The following is a 15,220-nucleotide window of genomic DNA, read 5'->3' on the forward strand; positions in this document are numbered from 1 at the left end:
TTCAGCGTTAGTATTGAAAAAGTAAATAACATAATGAAGTTATTCAAAGTACTTTAAAACTCAATTACAAAAAAAGATAAGAACGATAATAATTTTCTCAAAGTAAACCAACTTTCCCCTAGCTAATGACTAATAAGAAGGTTTACATACATTAAAATGTGGCCATTGAATTTTGTTAGACAAGAAATAATTGTTAATTTAATAGTAATGACTAACGTGGCCATTGAATTCTCGCCAAAAACGGTTGTTAATTTAAGAATAATTACTCTTGACTTCTCTTTCACATTTAAAAGTAATGACTCTTGGTTCTCTTTTACCGGATGTTCCAAAGGGATATGATTTTTGCACTTTGAACATAATTTAAAATGAAAAGAATTAATTGAAAAAAAGATTTTAACAAAAATAAATAGGTTTGGCCTTTAATAGAAGAGAAGGGTAATAGTCGAATGTAGTCAATGTAAAGTTATTACAACTCTTCAGATTCTTCCGTTTTCAGTCCAATGAGGGAGAACATTGATTAATATAAGCTAGGTTTTTCCATTCATGCATTGGGTATAAATGAATAACTTATTTATTTATTAAAGGGTATTATTTGGATTCAATGAATTTTGATTGTCTAAAGCATTAAAGTGCTATTACTTCATTTTTTAATTCACGGGTTCACTTTTAGTGTAATAAAAAAATTATTTAATTAATTAATGAATTTAGATATTTTATTACATTTTGATTTAATGCAGAAACAAAATTGTAATCTAACTTTTAAGCTAAAAGCTTTCCACTTTTGATATAACTAGTTTTGGACACGTGCATTGTACGTCTATCCATGCTAATCAATACAAACTTCTTAAAGCATTAGAAGTAATATTCGCATAAGTGTGTAATGAGTTGCAGAAAATTTGAAAGGAAGAAAGCATGCTCAAATTGATGAATGGGAGCTTATACAATCAATATTTATTATTGTTACAAATATTCTTATTCAACGTATAACCTTTTCTTATTCAGTGTGTTTAATATCAAATATCTAGCTTATGTGATATATCAACAACACATAGTTTAAATAAATATGAGCAACATCACTTATAGTTACAAATACTTCAAGTCTTAAAGTTTGTGCCTTGTCTTTAAAAAATTGTAACCTTCACTTTCTTACAGCTGCATACATATGAAGAAGTTTTTGTCAAATGAAAGTAGTATTATGTAGAAGTTGGACGGAAATTCGATTGACATATGTCTCAATTAGGATGGCTAGTCAATCATTCTCAACTTCACGGTGTGCACCTGTAAAAAGAATTAATAGTTATTTGTTGTAGTGATAATTAATAATTATTGACAAGTGAATTAAATTGACATATGTAAATCATAATTGCATGTATATAAGTATCCTTGGTTCAAACATACAAGTCCTTTCATATGTGAATTTGACAAAAAAATATATTAGTTGAATCATACATATAATGGTGTTATAAGTCAACATCGACCTGTTTTGTGCGAGCATGCAGCATCGAATTAGACAAACATAAAAGTAGTAGTGTATCTTTGTTTGCCAAAAATGTTAAAAGTACACTAAGCAGTGTGTGTTTTCACGGAAGAACCACATAATGATGTGGTAAAGGATCAAAGAATAGCATTTTATTGCACCTAATAAGGATATTAAAGGTATTTCTAACCGATAATAGAAGATAAAAGAAGCAAAAATATATTAAATTAAACGCATAACATTGTCGAAATTAAAAGAAGCTGAAAACGGAGAAAAACGGACAAGCCTTCTTACAATAAAAGTTTGCTGAAAGCCTTAGTATGTACACACTATTAATATTTGTGTCTGCGATTGGGAAAGCGAGCAACTTCAGCCAGTAATATGTATACTTGTTTACTGTATAGGTTAAAATAAGTCACTATAAAAGTAAAAGATTGTTACCAATTTTGTGATGCCCTAATCCAAATAGCCTGTTGAAAGAATTAAAACATCAAATTTAGACTTCATAGCGAATGACGAATGGAATAGACATATATAAAATAATAAACGTCACATTCAAATAAGAGCTCACTTGATGTATTGGGTGCAAATCTACTTTTGTATAGTAAAAAAGCTGAACAAATTTGTTTGTGGTATTGAAATAAATTCATTTGAATGTCATGGATCCCCTTAAACGGGAGTTATCACATCATTATAATTACGAAATCAACAGCCTCGTAATCTCCTGCACAAATTTGAACTAACCATGTGTTTGAAACGGAGGGGACACAAACTACTCTGTCCCATTTTTTAGACATTGTATATGACATAATCACAATTTGGGAACTATTAGGGGAGTTTATTGTTTCCTCTGTTATTATATCTTCCTCAAAACCAGTAAATTAAAAAGTGAAGAGTTTTGAACATGGAAACGACTGAGTTTGTTTCCCCCGGTGGTGAGGGGTATGCATATGTTTGATGTTCATTTATAGTAGATGGCTAATGAGAAAATTTTAATGGAAATTCATCATTACTGCTATTGACTTAAAGAAGGAGAACAGAGAGGCAAAAACGCTGCAGAAGTTGAGAACGTGTAGAGAAATATTACAGGTTGAGGCTATTAAATTAGGCGGGGTGTAGTAAATATTCAAGGTTATTACTTACTCCCTCCATTCCATAATAAGTGACTCTTTTAGCTCATGCACACCCTTTAAGAAATTACTTACTTCTAGAAAATTATGAATATTTTTACTAACTTACTTCTAATTAATGCTTAGAAAAAGAAAAGTTATTTAATGATTCTTGATTATAAATAAGGATAAGTTTGGAAGAATAGGATTAATTTCTTCTGGAAATCCTAAAGCATCACTTATTTTGAAACAAAATAAAAAGCCTAAAAGGTCACTTAATATGAAATGGAGGGAGTACTACTTTCCTTGAGAATTTGAAATGTGCCAAAGTTTAGGATGTAGGAAAAGGAAAAATGCCATAAATTTTTGGGATGAGAACGTGGGGTTTACGATGCCGGAAAAATGCCATTAATTACTACTAATTGGAATGATAACGTGTGATGTAGCAAAATGGCATAAATTTTAATTGGGATGAGAACATGTAGGGATTTGAAATGGGTTGTGGGGTATTAAATTACGTAGCCTGTTTAGCATTCATTAAGGTGTAGAAAATATTTAGACAATGGGGTATTAAATAAGGCTTTCATATCAATATTAAAGCATTCGACTGGAAGGTGGGATGGTTTCAACTTTTGTTTGTATTGCCACCTAATTAATGAGAATTTAGAAAATGATGGAAGTCATGAATGATTAGAATAAAAAATATATAGAAAATAAGAACATATTAGCAATTGATATCCAACACGGCTGAAAACCTCTCTTAAATTCTTATAATCAGACTTTAATTTGCATCTTTGGTGTGTTAGGAGAAAGATTATGGTTATAGTCAAGGGTAAAATGATATTTCAACTTTTAACTTAGAGACTTCTCACTTTTAATAATATATGATGTCACTCAACTAATTACCTTTATGCAACTTAAATGTTTAGGCTGTGTGACCGTGTGAGGATTGAACTATATAATAATTCGATCCTTTTTCTCTTTTTGGTTACATGGTGGACTGGAGAGGGGAATGAAGATAGTGAGAATTGACTATACACGTATTATATGATGAACATCTTTATATAAACTAAGACAATAAACGAAGGTGATTTTAACCTTGTTTTTCTCCCAAGTTAAAACAAGAAAATCAAACTCGAAAATTCGAATAAACGTAAATTTAGAAACTTTAAACCGTGCTCCACTTGAACCAACCTAGCTGATGACTTCTATCCTGCACTTGTTGTTTGTTTTTCTTCTAAGATAAATTGTCAATTCTATGAAATATTATCTGCATGTAAAGGGATAATTTCAGTGACCTCCCCCTAGGATTGACTTCGTAAAATTAACCTCTCTTATGATTTTCGATATTACGTTTACTTCCCTTGTTTTGATTTCTTTGTAACAGTTACTTTAGCCTATATATAATTATGCAAAATATTAAAGTTTGACCAATTTACCCGTTCTACTAGTACACTTAATATTCGATGAATATCATCAGTATTGTGTTTTATTAAGCACTAGATTTTATACCCGCGCGATGCGCGGACAATAATCATAACTTTAGAGTCCTTATATTTTTATAATCATTGAACTTTTTGAAAATTACACGCTCTTCCTACTCATGTTTCAATTTACATGTAATGAAAGTATATTGAGAACAAATTTTCATGCTCATTCAATCATGCCTAACAGAACATATCAAATTGAGAAGTAGTAAATTCTAATGAACTATAATCGTTACCTCTTCAAATATCACCTCCAAAATTGTCATCAAGTTAATTCCACATACAGTATATTTTAAAGAAACAAAGACTAAATTACATAAACCTTAAAGAAATCATTAACTATATGAATTTTTAAGAGAGAGCATCAATATCAGAATAAAGCGTTGGTACTTAAAGAAATCATTAACTTATTTTATGATGATGAAATGGATCAAAAAACACCATATCATAAATCTCCACAACTATTTGCCACCCAAGAAGTTTCTGATGACAGATAGAAATTATTATTCTATAGCATGTTCGTACATAAGTCAAAAAATAAGCTAAAATTGTAAGCAGTATACTTCATAAAAATCATGATAGCTTTGCTATATATTTTCAGCAAAAAGGTGTAAATTTAGTAGGACATCTTCTCTTGTATTAACACAAAATGCATGTGCATTTACCTAATCTTAAAGATTTTTCACTGATGTTTGAGAAAATATATGTTCTCTTGCAAAATCAGTTACCAATGGCATTGTATTAGTTACCGAAATCGTAGGAGTCATTCAGCCTTTAATTTGAATTGTTGGGTTATTTCTAAATTCAGTTTTTAAAAAAAAAAAAAAAAAAAAAAATTAATTTTCAAGTCATAAAAACTTAAAAATGCGAAATTTTCTGGTGATGAACTTGTCATCCCTTTTTTTTTTTTTTTTTTGGCAAAGGAATCACACAGCAATAGCTGGTGATGTTTGATTAATAAAAAATAACATATTTACACCAAAATATCAAAAAGCAAGAAAAATAAACTATCATAAGAAAATGAAGAATAATACTAAGTACAGCAAATCTAAAGTTTGATGCAGAGCAATAAGAGAAACTTTAATACCTCAATTTGTTACTGTAAAAGCAACGTATGGCCATATTATTATTTATTGAGCCTTTCAAATACTAAGGTTGTTAGCACCGGGATATTGAAAAGGGGGTAAACCACATTCTGGATATTGAGCAAAGGACGTATTTGTTAATTGATCTTGCACTGATTGTTCACTCGATGCATGTTCCCCATCTGAGTGTACATTGACAAACTGCACATTGGACCATAGGACGAAAGAACTGTAACATACCCAGTAGACCTGCAAGCAAGACCCCTTGTTTAGATTTCCTTCAAATTTATAAGAAACTTAACAAGAAAAAATAATATACCGCATATCAAAATAAACTAAAACTAAAAACCGGAGAAAGGAATTTTAAAGATAGATTGCAAATTGGCAATATACATGAATTGAAGAAACTTTTATACTAAAATCGAGGTTACCACAATTTTATATATTGTGCCTTGGTATTTGAACAAAAAGCATAAGGGAGGGAGGACATAATTTTCTAACTTATTCACATGAAATTAAATTTGATAGAACTATAATGTATCTACAAAAGTAGTTTTATGGGTCGAACACTAATAAACGCTTAGATGATAAGAACTGAAAAATTAAAGGAAGTTATTGCTGGCATAACAACATTTGTATCAGTTACCGATGGCTTTGTAACCGTTACCGAAATTATAGAAGTCATTCAGCCTTTAATTTGAATTGTTGTGTTATTTTTTAATTCAGTTTTTTTTATTTTTATTTTTTAAATAATTTTCAAAATTTAGAAATGCCAAATTTTCTGGTGATGACACTTGTCATCCTAATATTGTTTTGCTTCTCTTATTATATATAGATAGATTAATGCCAACCACCCCAAATCCAATACGAGAACATAAGGAGAATAATTGTAGTTCTAAATTCTAATACCGGGGATAAGGATATTAAGAAGAACGAAAAGAGAATCCTGGTATTAGAAAGAATTCTTGAAGCAACAATAATGGTGAGAATTGTATTCTTGTTAATGCAATTATTGTTTTGGTTATGCTAAAGAAACTCTCAAGAAAGGAAGATATGCCTAGTACTTGAATGCTCTGGAATCCACAACGAATCAAGTGAATAAAACCTCTACAAATTCTAATTTTTTTAAGAGAAAAAAAAATAGCTTTCTATAAAATTATAGATTTTTATTTTGAGAATTTACTATATATGAGTTAATTTTTTAATATTTAAGTACTAAAAAAAGGAACTTATTAGGCAATTTTGACTTCAATTTAGAAAAAGTTATGTGGGCTTACACCCCTAATGAATGACCAAAGCGTTGGAACTTATGCCTAAGCGAACACTCCAGATTTTGAGACTTACATCGCATGATACTACTATTAGTATGCCTCGCCCTAGGGCTCGACCCAGAGCTCACCCCGAAAACACCTTTTAATACACAAGGTGAAAGTATCTCGGTTGTGTTAGGGTCAGGAAAAAGGAAAAGGTGGTGGCAATTACAAATTTACAACTGGTAGTGGTGCTACTGGATATGGTTTTTTTCACAGTGCTATCTGTTGGCATGAGCTATCATAGAAGATTCTGCAGAGATTATAGGGAGAAATTACAGGGATCCTTTCTTATTTGTATCCAATTATGAAAACTCAAGAATCATAGCCTAAACTTATGTATAGTAATGTAACATCTTGTACTCTCATACGAAACCGTATCGGTAACATCCCGTAAGTTCGAGTTAGGTCCTAATGGGTAATATTGGTATTATAATGACATGTTAGTTATATGAATCCCTTCGGGATGATTTCGGGCGATAGATAGTCGTTTTGAAGTCAAACCAAAAAGTGAAATCCTTAAGGTCTTCTAAATCTGTCTAAATCTGAGACAATCTTCATTCATACCCAGTTTTTTAGAATGTGCATTAGTAATTTGAGAAAACTTCCTTCTTGAAAGTTGTATATAATTGAAATACCTTTCCAACGGTATATTGCAGAGATCAAACGGACATCCGTACAAAGAGTTATGACCATTTTACTGAAGGTGGCAGAGTTGAATCTTCAATGATGGCCAGTTTTCGAGAATGTGCGTTTAGTAATTTGAGAAAACTTCCTTCTCGAAAGTTGTAGATAATTGAAATACCTTTCCAACGGTATATTGTGGAGATCAAATGGACATCCTTACAAAGCGTTATATCCATTTTACTGAAGGGTGGCAGAGCTGAATCTTCACTGGAAACTTCACCCAATGTACGCCCAAGGAGTATTGGACGTACTTTCAAGTACGGCCGTACATCCTAGGACGTAAATTGCCCGTTTTTTGGCAGAAAACTCGTTTAGAATGAGTATGGTCTTATTTTGTTCCCATTTTTCATTCTCCCAAACCCTAAGGACGAAATTCTTCTCTCCCAAACTCAAGATACTCTAAGGTAAGCTATTCTAAGCCATTCCAAGTTAATTTTAACATGTACCCATGATTACTAATCAAGAATTCATCATTCCTAACCTAGAGTTTTCAAGAAAACCCACATAAATATCAAGATTCTAGTTTTTGGAGTTCTTCTTCAAAATTCAAGTCTTTAATTCAAGTTTTGGAGCGATTAAGGTATGTAGAACTTCCATCCACGTGTGGGAATCTCTGCATTCTTCCCCACGCTCCGTTTCTTGATATCCATGAAGTTCAAATCCTACGGCATTAAACCCAACATATTGGTAGCCCGTATTTATGAACATGAATTTTGTATCTATATTGGTTATTGTATTCCTAATATTCCATTACAGTTATTAGGAACCCTAGCTTAATCCATGAATCATGAATTCTTCCTCATGTGTTCTCATTATGTTTATATGAAGCTTCATGATTTTATCTAGCAGGTTACAAGCATGTTTTCAAGTTAATTATATAAATATTTATGATTATTATTATTATTATTATTATTATTATTATTATTATTATTATTATTATTATTATTATATTCATGAATCAAGAACATGTTTGCAAGACTATGAAAAGTATCTCATGAAACCATGATCTCACAAGCTATCATGATAATTCACATGTTTTGGGATTTGGTTAGTTAACCGAGAAGGCTCAGTAAAGCCTGAAACCACGTAGCCACCGTAGGATAAGGGTTGTCAGTAAGGAGGCAACACCTTCATTATGCAGTTTGGATCCTTACATGCTTATTATTATTTAAATCACATATCTCTAGCAAGGTGTGAGTGTTCTGCTGGTAGGACGCAAGTACCAGATCATGTTTTCAGTTATATTATAGCATTCCCCACGTTACAAGCAGTTATATATACATGTATTTCCATTGGTTTACTGTTTTCAAAATTTACTCATGCTCATGTTCAGGTTATATTCAGTTTCAGTTCATGTCCTATACCTATATTATGTCATGTTCTTCATTTCAGCAGGTTTTACATACTAGTACTATTCACCATGTTCTAACGTCCCCTTTTGCTCGGGGGCCTGCACATCACGATGCAGATACTGATTTTCAGGAGCATACACCTGTGCAGTAGGATCACCTCAGTTATCAGCTTATTGGTGAGCCCCACTTCTCTCGGGGTTTAACATGGAGACTGCACTAGTATTCAGTTTATGGTAGTCCAGGGCCATGTCCTGACAGTTAGCATTCAGACATGTTTTAGAGGTTTCATTGACAGATGTTAGTACACGGAGTTAATTGTGCTTTTATGTTTGCAGACTATTACGTTTTCATGATATGTCATGCTATGAGATTACTTCAAGACTTTATTCTGCAATTATGTTTTCATGATTCATTTAAATCATCATATAGATTATGTTGTTTTGATGCCCATATTGACAAGCAAGCCATGAGGTTCGCTCGGGACACATGCAAGCAAGGACTGAGTGCCGTGTCGCGTCCAGGCCATGGTTCGGGGCGTGAAAACACTTGGTATCAGAGCCTAGGTTCAAGTGTCTTTAGGGAGTCTATGAAATCGTGTCCAGTGGGGTCACTTTTATATGTGTGAGGGCCCCATACATATAAATAGTTGACCATCAAGACATTTAGGATTGTCTCACTTCCTTCATACTCTAGATCATGTTGTTAGAGCAGTACTTTTTAGGATGCCTTTCCAATTCATACGTGTACGTATTTTCATAAAATGCCTGCGAAAAGGAAATACACCAGGAAGGCTACAGCCACCAACCGGAGGCTACTACAGAAGAAACTCGCGAAGAGATCGTTCCAACTCAGACAGTAGCCCTAACCACTCCTACAGTTACACCTCCTAGTGATTCGGATGGGGATGTTAGGAATGCTATCAACATGCTCACACAACTGGGAGCAGCTCAGGCCCAACGTCGGGAATCTAGGTCAAGCTCAGGGAATAATGGAGAGTCTTCTAAGACTAAGGATTTTCTTAGAATGAATCCCCCGGTCTTTACGGGGACAAAGAAAGATGAGGACCCTCAGGACTACATTGATGCCCTCCAGAAAATCTTCAAGATTATGACAGTTACGGAAATTGAAGTAGCTACTTTTGGAGCTCATCAGCTGCAGAGCATTTCTAACACCTGGTATGAATATTGGGAATTATCCCGAGGTGAGGATGCACCTGATGCTACATGGGATGAATTCACAAGTGCATTCCTGGACTACTTCATGCCAATAAAAGTCAGAGAAGCTAAGGCTGAGCAATTCCTGAAGCTTAAACAGAATGGCAGGTCAGTTCAGGACTACTATTTAGAATTTATCAGTCTGGCCAAGCATACTCCAAATATGGTACCGGACATGAGGGCAAGAGTGAGGAGGTTTTTTGGGGGTCTTGATTCCCATTTCTATAATGGGGCCAATATTGCTGCACAAAATAGGGGGATGACTATCTCCAAGATGGTTGCTTTCGTACAAGGGAACGAGACAAGGCTGAAGGAGGAGAAAGCCTTGCAGAAAGAGAAAGACAAGGAGTTCAACAAGAGGGTCAAGTCTACCGGACAGTTCAGCGATAATGGAAACAGAAAGTTCTTTAAGAACAGATCAGCTGGACCTGCTCCGTCCACAGCAAGTGCTTCAGTTTCCAAGTTCAGGAAATATAATCGTCAGCAGAATTTCAGGTCGTCAGGCTCCAGTCTCAGGCCAGTGTGACTCAGAGTAACTTCACCAATCCGATTTGTGCTAAATGTGGGAAGAGGCACCTTGGGAAGTGCCGCTCTGGATCGAATATTTGCTATGGGTGCGGCCAGCCGAGCCATGTTCACCGAGATTGCCCTTCAGTTAGACAGGGCACAGGAGGTAACCGAACTCAGTCAGTAAATTCATCAGTTCCTCATAATAACCAGACTCAGGCATGACGTGCACCAGCTAGATCCGGCAACACAAGCAGTGGCAGCCGTTTGTATGTTTTGACCGGGCGTCAGGATATCGATGCCCGTACTGATGTTGTCACAGGTATACTCACCGTTTTCAGTTTCGATGTTTATGCTCTCATGGACCCTGGATCCACCCTATCCTATGTCACCCCTTATATTGCTAAGAAATTTGGTATTGAACCCGAAAAGCTAAAAGAACCTTTTGAAGTGTCTACTCTAGTTGGTGAGTCAGTCATAGCCCAACGTGTCAATAGGGGCTGTCCAGTCAGAGTCTATCACCATGTTGTTCCAATTGACCTATGTGAGTTAGAAATGGTAGATTTTGATGTAATCATGGGCATGGACTGGTTATATTCATGTTATGCGTTAGTTGATTGTAGAACCAAAGCTGTAAATTTCAAGTTTCCTAATGAGCCAGTCTTAGAGTGGAAGGGTGATTCAGTAAGTCCTAAGGGTAGGTTTATTTCTTACCTCAAGGCAAGAAAAATGGTGTTTAAGAGTTATATCTATCATCTCGTTTGGGTTAGGGATTCAGCTTCCCAGACCCCAACTCTTCAGTCAGTCTCTGTTGTTAACGAGTTTCCAGAAGTCTTTCCTGAGGACCTTCTCAGAATTCCTCCTGATAGGAAAATTGATTTCGCAATTAACCTACTCCCAGGTACGAAACCTATATCTATTCCACCTTATAGGATGGCTCTAGCTGAATTATGAGAGCTTAAGGCTCAACTAAAAGATCTTCTAGACAAGGGTTTTATCCGACCCACTGTCTCTCTATGGGGTGCCCCTGTCCTTTTTGTTCTCAAGAAAGATGGTTCTTTGCGTATGTGCATTGACTATCGCCAGCTCAATAAAGTCACGATCAAGAACAAATACCCTCTTCCACAAATAGATGACTTATTTGAATAGCTTCAGAGTGCCCAATGTTACTCCAAGATAGATTTTCGATCAGGTTACCATCAACTTAAGGTTAAAGGACAAGATATTCCTAAGACAGCCTTTAGAACCAAATATGATCATTTCGAATTCCGTGTCATGTCCTTCAGTTTGACCAATGCCCCAGCAGCATTCATGGACCTCATGAATAGAGTCTTCAAGCCATATCTCGACCTCTTTGTCATTGTTTTCATAGATGCTATCCTCATTTACTCCCGTAGTGAGGCCGAGCACGCAGAACACCTTCGTATAGTTCTTCAGATTCTCAAGGACCGTAAGTTATATGCAAAATTCTCTAAGTGTGAGTTCTGGCTCAGGTCAGTAGCCTTCTTAGGTCATTTGATTTCTGGTGAGGCTGTTCAGGTTGACTCTCAGAAGATTGAGGCTGTTAAGAATTGGCCTAGACCCACATCAGTTTCAGATATCCGCAGTTTCTTGGGTCTAGCAGGCTATTACCGATGTTTCGTAGAGGAGTTTTCTTGTATTTCAACACCATTGACGAAGTTGATGAAAAAGGAAGTTAAATTTCAGTGGTCAGATGCCTGTGAGTGCAGTTTCGAGGAATTAAAAATGAAACTGACTTCTGCTCCAGTTTTGACGCTGCCAGAAGGAACTGAAGGGTTCGTGGCTTATTGTGATGCTTCGGGAGTCGGTCTCGGATGTGTCTTAATGCAGCATGGTAAGGTTGTAGCTTATTCATCTCATCAACTCAAGGTTCACGAAAAGAATTATCCAACTCATGACCTAGAGTTGGCAGCTGTAGTTTTTGCCCTTAAGATATAGTGTCATAATTTGTATGGAGTACATGTTGATATTTTCATGGATCATAAGAGCCTGCAGTATATCATCAAGCAAAGGGAGCTGAATCTTAGGCAAAGAAGATGACTCAAATTGCTTAAGGATTTGATATGGATACTCTCTATCATCCGGGGAAAGCGAATATTGTAGCCGATGCTCTTAGTCGGCGTTCCATGGGAAGTTTAGCCCACGTTGACGCAGAAAAGAGAGTTATGACAAAGGAAGTTTACCGTTTGGCCAGTCTTGGAGTTCGACTTTTGGACTCCGAGGATGGTGGTGTGGTTGTTCAGAATAGAGTTCTTTCCTCTTTAGTCGTTGAAGTCAAGGAGAAACAGTTTAATGATCCCTATTTGTTGCAGCTAAAGTAAGGGATTCATAAGCATAAGAAGACGTCTTTTGACCATGGGGGAGATAATGGTACCTTGAGATACCAAGGCAGATTGTGTGTTCCAGATGTAGATGGGCTCAGAGAGCAAATCATGCCAGAAGCTCACAACTCCAGGTATTCCACTCACCCAATTTCCACTAAGATGTATCATGATCTTAAGGAGATTTATTGGTGGAACGATATGAAAAAGAATGTGGCAGATTTTGTAGCTAAGTGTCAGAATTGTCAGTAAGTGAAGGCCGAACACCAGAGGCCTGGTGGCTTGGCTCAGAATATTAATATTCCTGTCTGGAAATGGGAAACGATCAATATGAACTTTATATCAGGTCTACCTCGTTCATCTAGAAGACATGACTCTATTTGGGTGATCGTTGACCGGCTTACTAAGTCGGCGCACTTTTTGCCAGTCAAGACCACAGATTCAGTAGAAGATTACGCCAAGTTGTATGTTAATGAAATTGTCAGATTGCATGGGACCCCAGTGTCTATTATTTCAGATCGTGGCGCTCAGTTCACAGCGAACTTCTGAAAATCTTTTCAGAAAGGATTGGGTACCAAGGTGAACCTCAGTACGGCTTTTCATCTACAGACAGATGGCCAGGCAGAGTGTACTATTCAGACTCTTGAGGATATGTTGAGAGCATATGTCCTAGATTTCAAAGGTAATTGGGATAATCACTTACCCCTTATTGAGTTTTCTTATAATAACAGTTATCATGCTAGCACTGGGATGGCACCGTTTGAAGCTTTGTACGGGCGACGGTGTAGGTCACCGATTGGTTGGTTTGAAGTTGGTGAAGCAGAATTGTTAGGGTCGGATTTGGTTTATCAAGCTATGGAGAAAGTCAAGTTAATTCAAGAGCGTTTGAAAACAACTCAGAGTCGCCAGAAGTCTTACACAGACGTGAGGCGAAGAGACTTAGAATTTCAAGTTGATGATTGGGTGTTCCTTAAAGTCTCACCCACGAAGGGTGTTATGAGATTTGGCAAGAAAGGCAAACTCAGTCCCAGATATATTGGAATTTACAGAATTCTGTGAAAGGTCAGTCTAGTAGCTTATGAACTTGAGTTGCCACAAGAGTTGGCTGTTATACATCCAGCGTTTCATGTGTCCATGTTGAGGAAGTGTGTAGGAGACCCGTCGTTGGTTGTTCCTGCTGATACTATAACAGTTAAGGATGGTTTGACCTATGAAGAGATCCCCGTAGCCATTCTTGATCGTCAGGTTTGCAAGTTGAGAACTAAGGAAGTGGCCTCAGTAAAAGTGTTACAGGGATCCTTTCTTATTTGTATCCAATTATGAAAATTCAAGAATCATATCCTAAACTTATGTATAGTATTGTAACACCTCGTACTCTCATACTAAACCATATCGGTAACATTCCGTAAGTTCGAGTTAGGTCCTAATGGGTAATATTGGTATTATAATGACATGTTAGTTATATGAATCCATTCAGGATGATTTCGGGCGATACATAGTCGTTTTGAAGTCAAACCAAAAAGTGAAATCCTTAAGGCCTTCTAATTCTGAGACAATCTTCATTCATTGCCAGTTTTCGAGAATATACGTTAGTAATTTGAGAAAACTTCCTTCTTTAAAGTTGTAGATAATTAATATCTTTCCAACGGTATATTGCGGAGATCAAACGGACATCCGTACAAAGAGTTATGGCCATTTTACTGAAGGTGGCACAGCTGAATCTTCATTCATGGCCAGTTTTCGAGAATGTGCGTTAGTAATTTGAGAAAACATCCTTCTCGAAAGTTGTATATAATTGAAATACCTTTCCAACGGTATATTGTGGAGATCAAATGGACATCCTTACAAAGCGTTATATCCATTTTACTGAAGGGTGGCAGAGCTGAATCTTCACTGGAAACTTCACCTAATGTACGCCCAAGGAGTATTGGACGTACTTTCAAGTACGACCATACATCCTAGGACGTAAATTGCCCGTTTTTGGCAGAAATATCGTTTAGAATGGGTATGATCTTATTTTGTTCCCATTTTTCATTCTCCCAAACCCTGAGGACAAAATTCTTCTCTCCCAAACTTAAGATACTCTAAGATAAGCCATTCTAAATCATTCCAAGTTAATTCTAACATGTACCCATGATTACTAATCAAGAATTCATCAATCCTAACCTAGAGTTTTCAAGAAAACCCACATAAAGATCAAGATTCTAGTTTTTGGAGTTCTTCTTCTAAATTCAAGTTTTGGAGCGATTAAGGTATGTAGAACTTCCATCCACGTGTGGAAATCTCTACGTTCTTCCCCACGCTCCGTTTCTTGATATCCATGAAGTTCAAATCCTACGGCATTAAACCAAACATATTGGTAGCCCGTATTTATGAACATGAATTTTGTATCTATATTCGTTATTGTATTCCTAATCTTCCATTACGGTTATTAGGAACCCTAGCTTAATCCATGAATCATGAATTCTTCCTCATGTGTTCTCATTATGTTTATATGAAGCTTCATGATTTTATCTAGCAGGTTACAAACATGTTTTCAAGTTAATTATATAAATATTTATTATTATTATTATTATTATTATTATTATTATTATTATTATTATTATTATTATTATAATTATATTCATGAATCAAGAACATGTTTGCAAGA

This window comes from Lycium barbarum, chromosome 4 (assembly GCF_019175385.1).
Source record: "Lycium barbarum isolate Lr01 chromosome 4, ASM1917538v2, whole genome shotgun sequence".
Lineage (NCBI taxonomy): Eukaryota > Viridiplantae > Streptophyta > Magnoliopsida > Solanales > Solanaceae > Lycium > Lycium barbarum.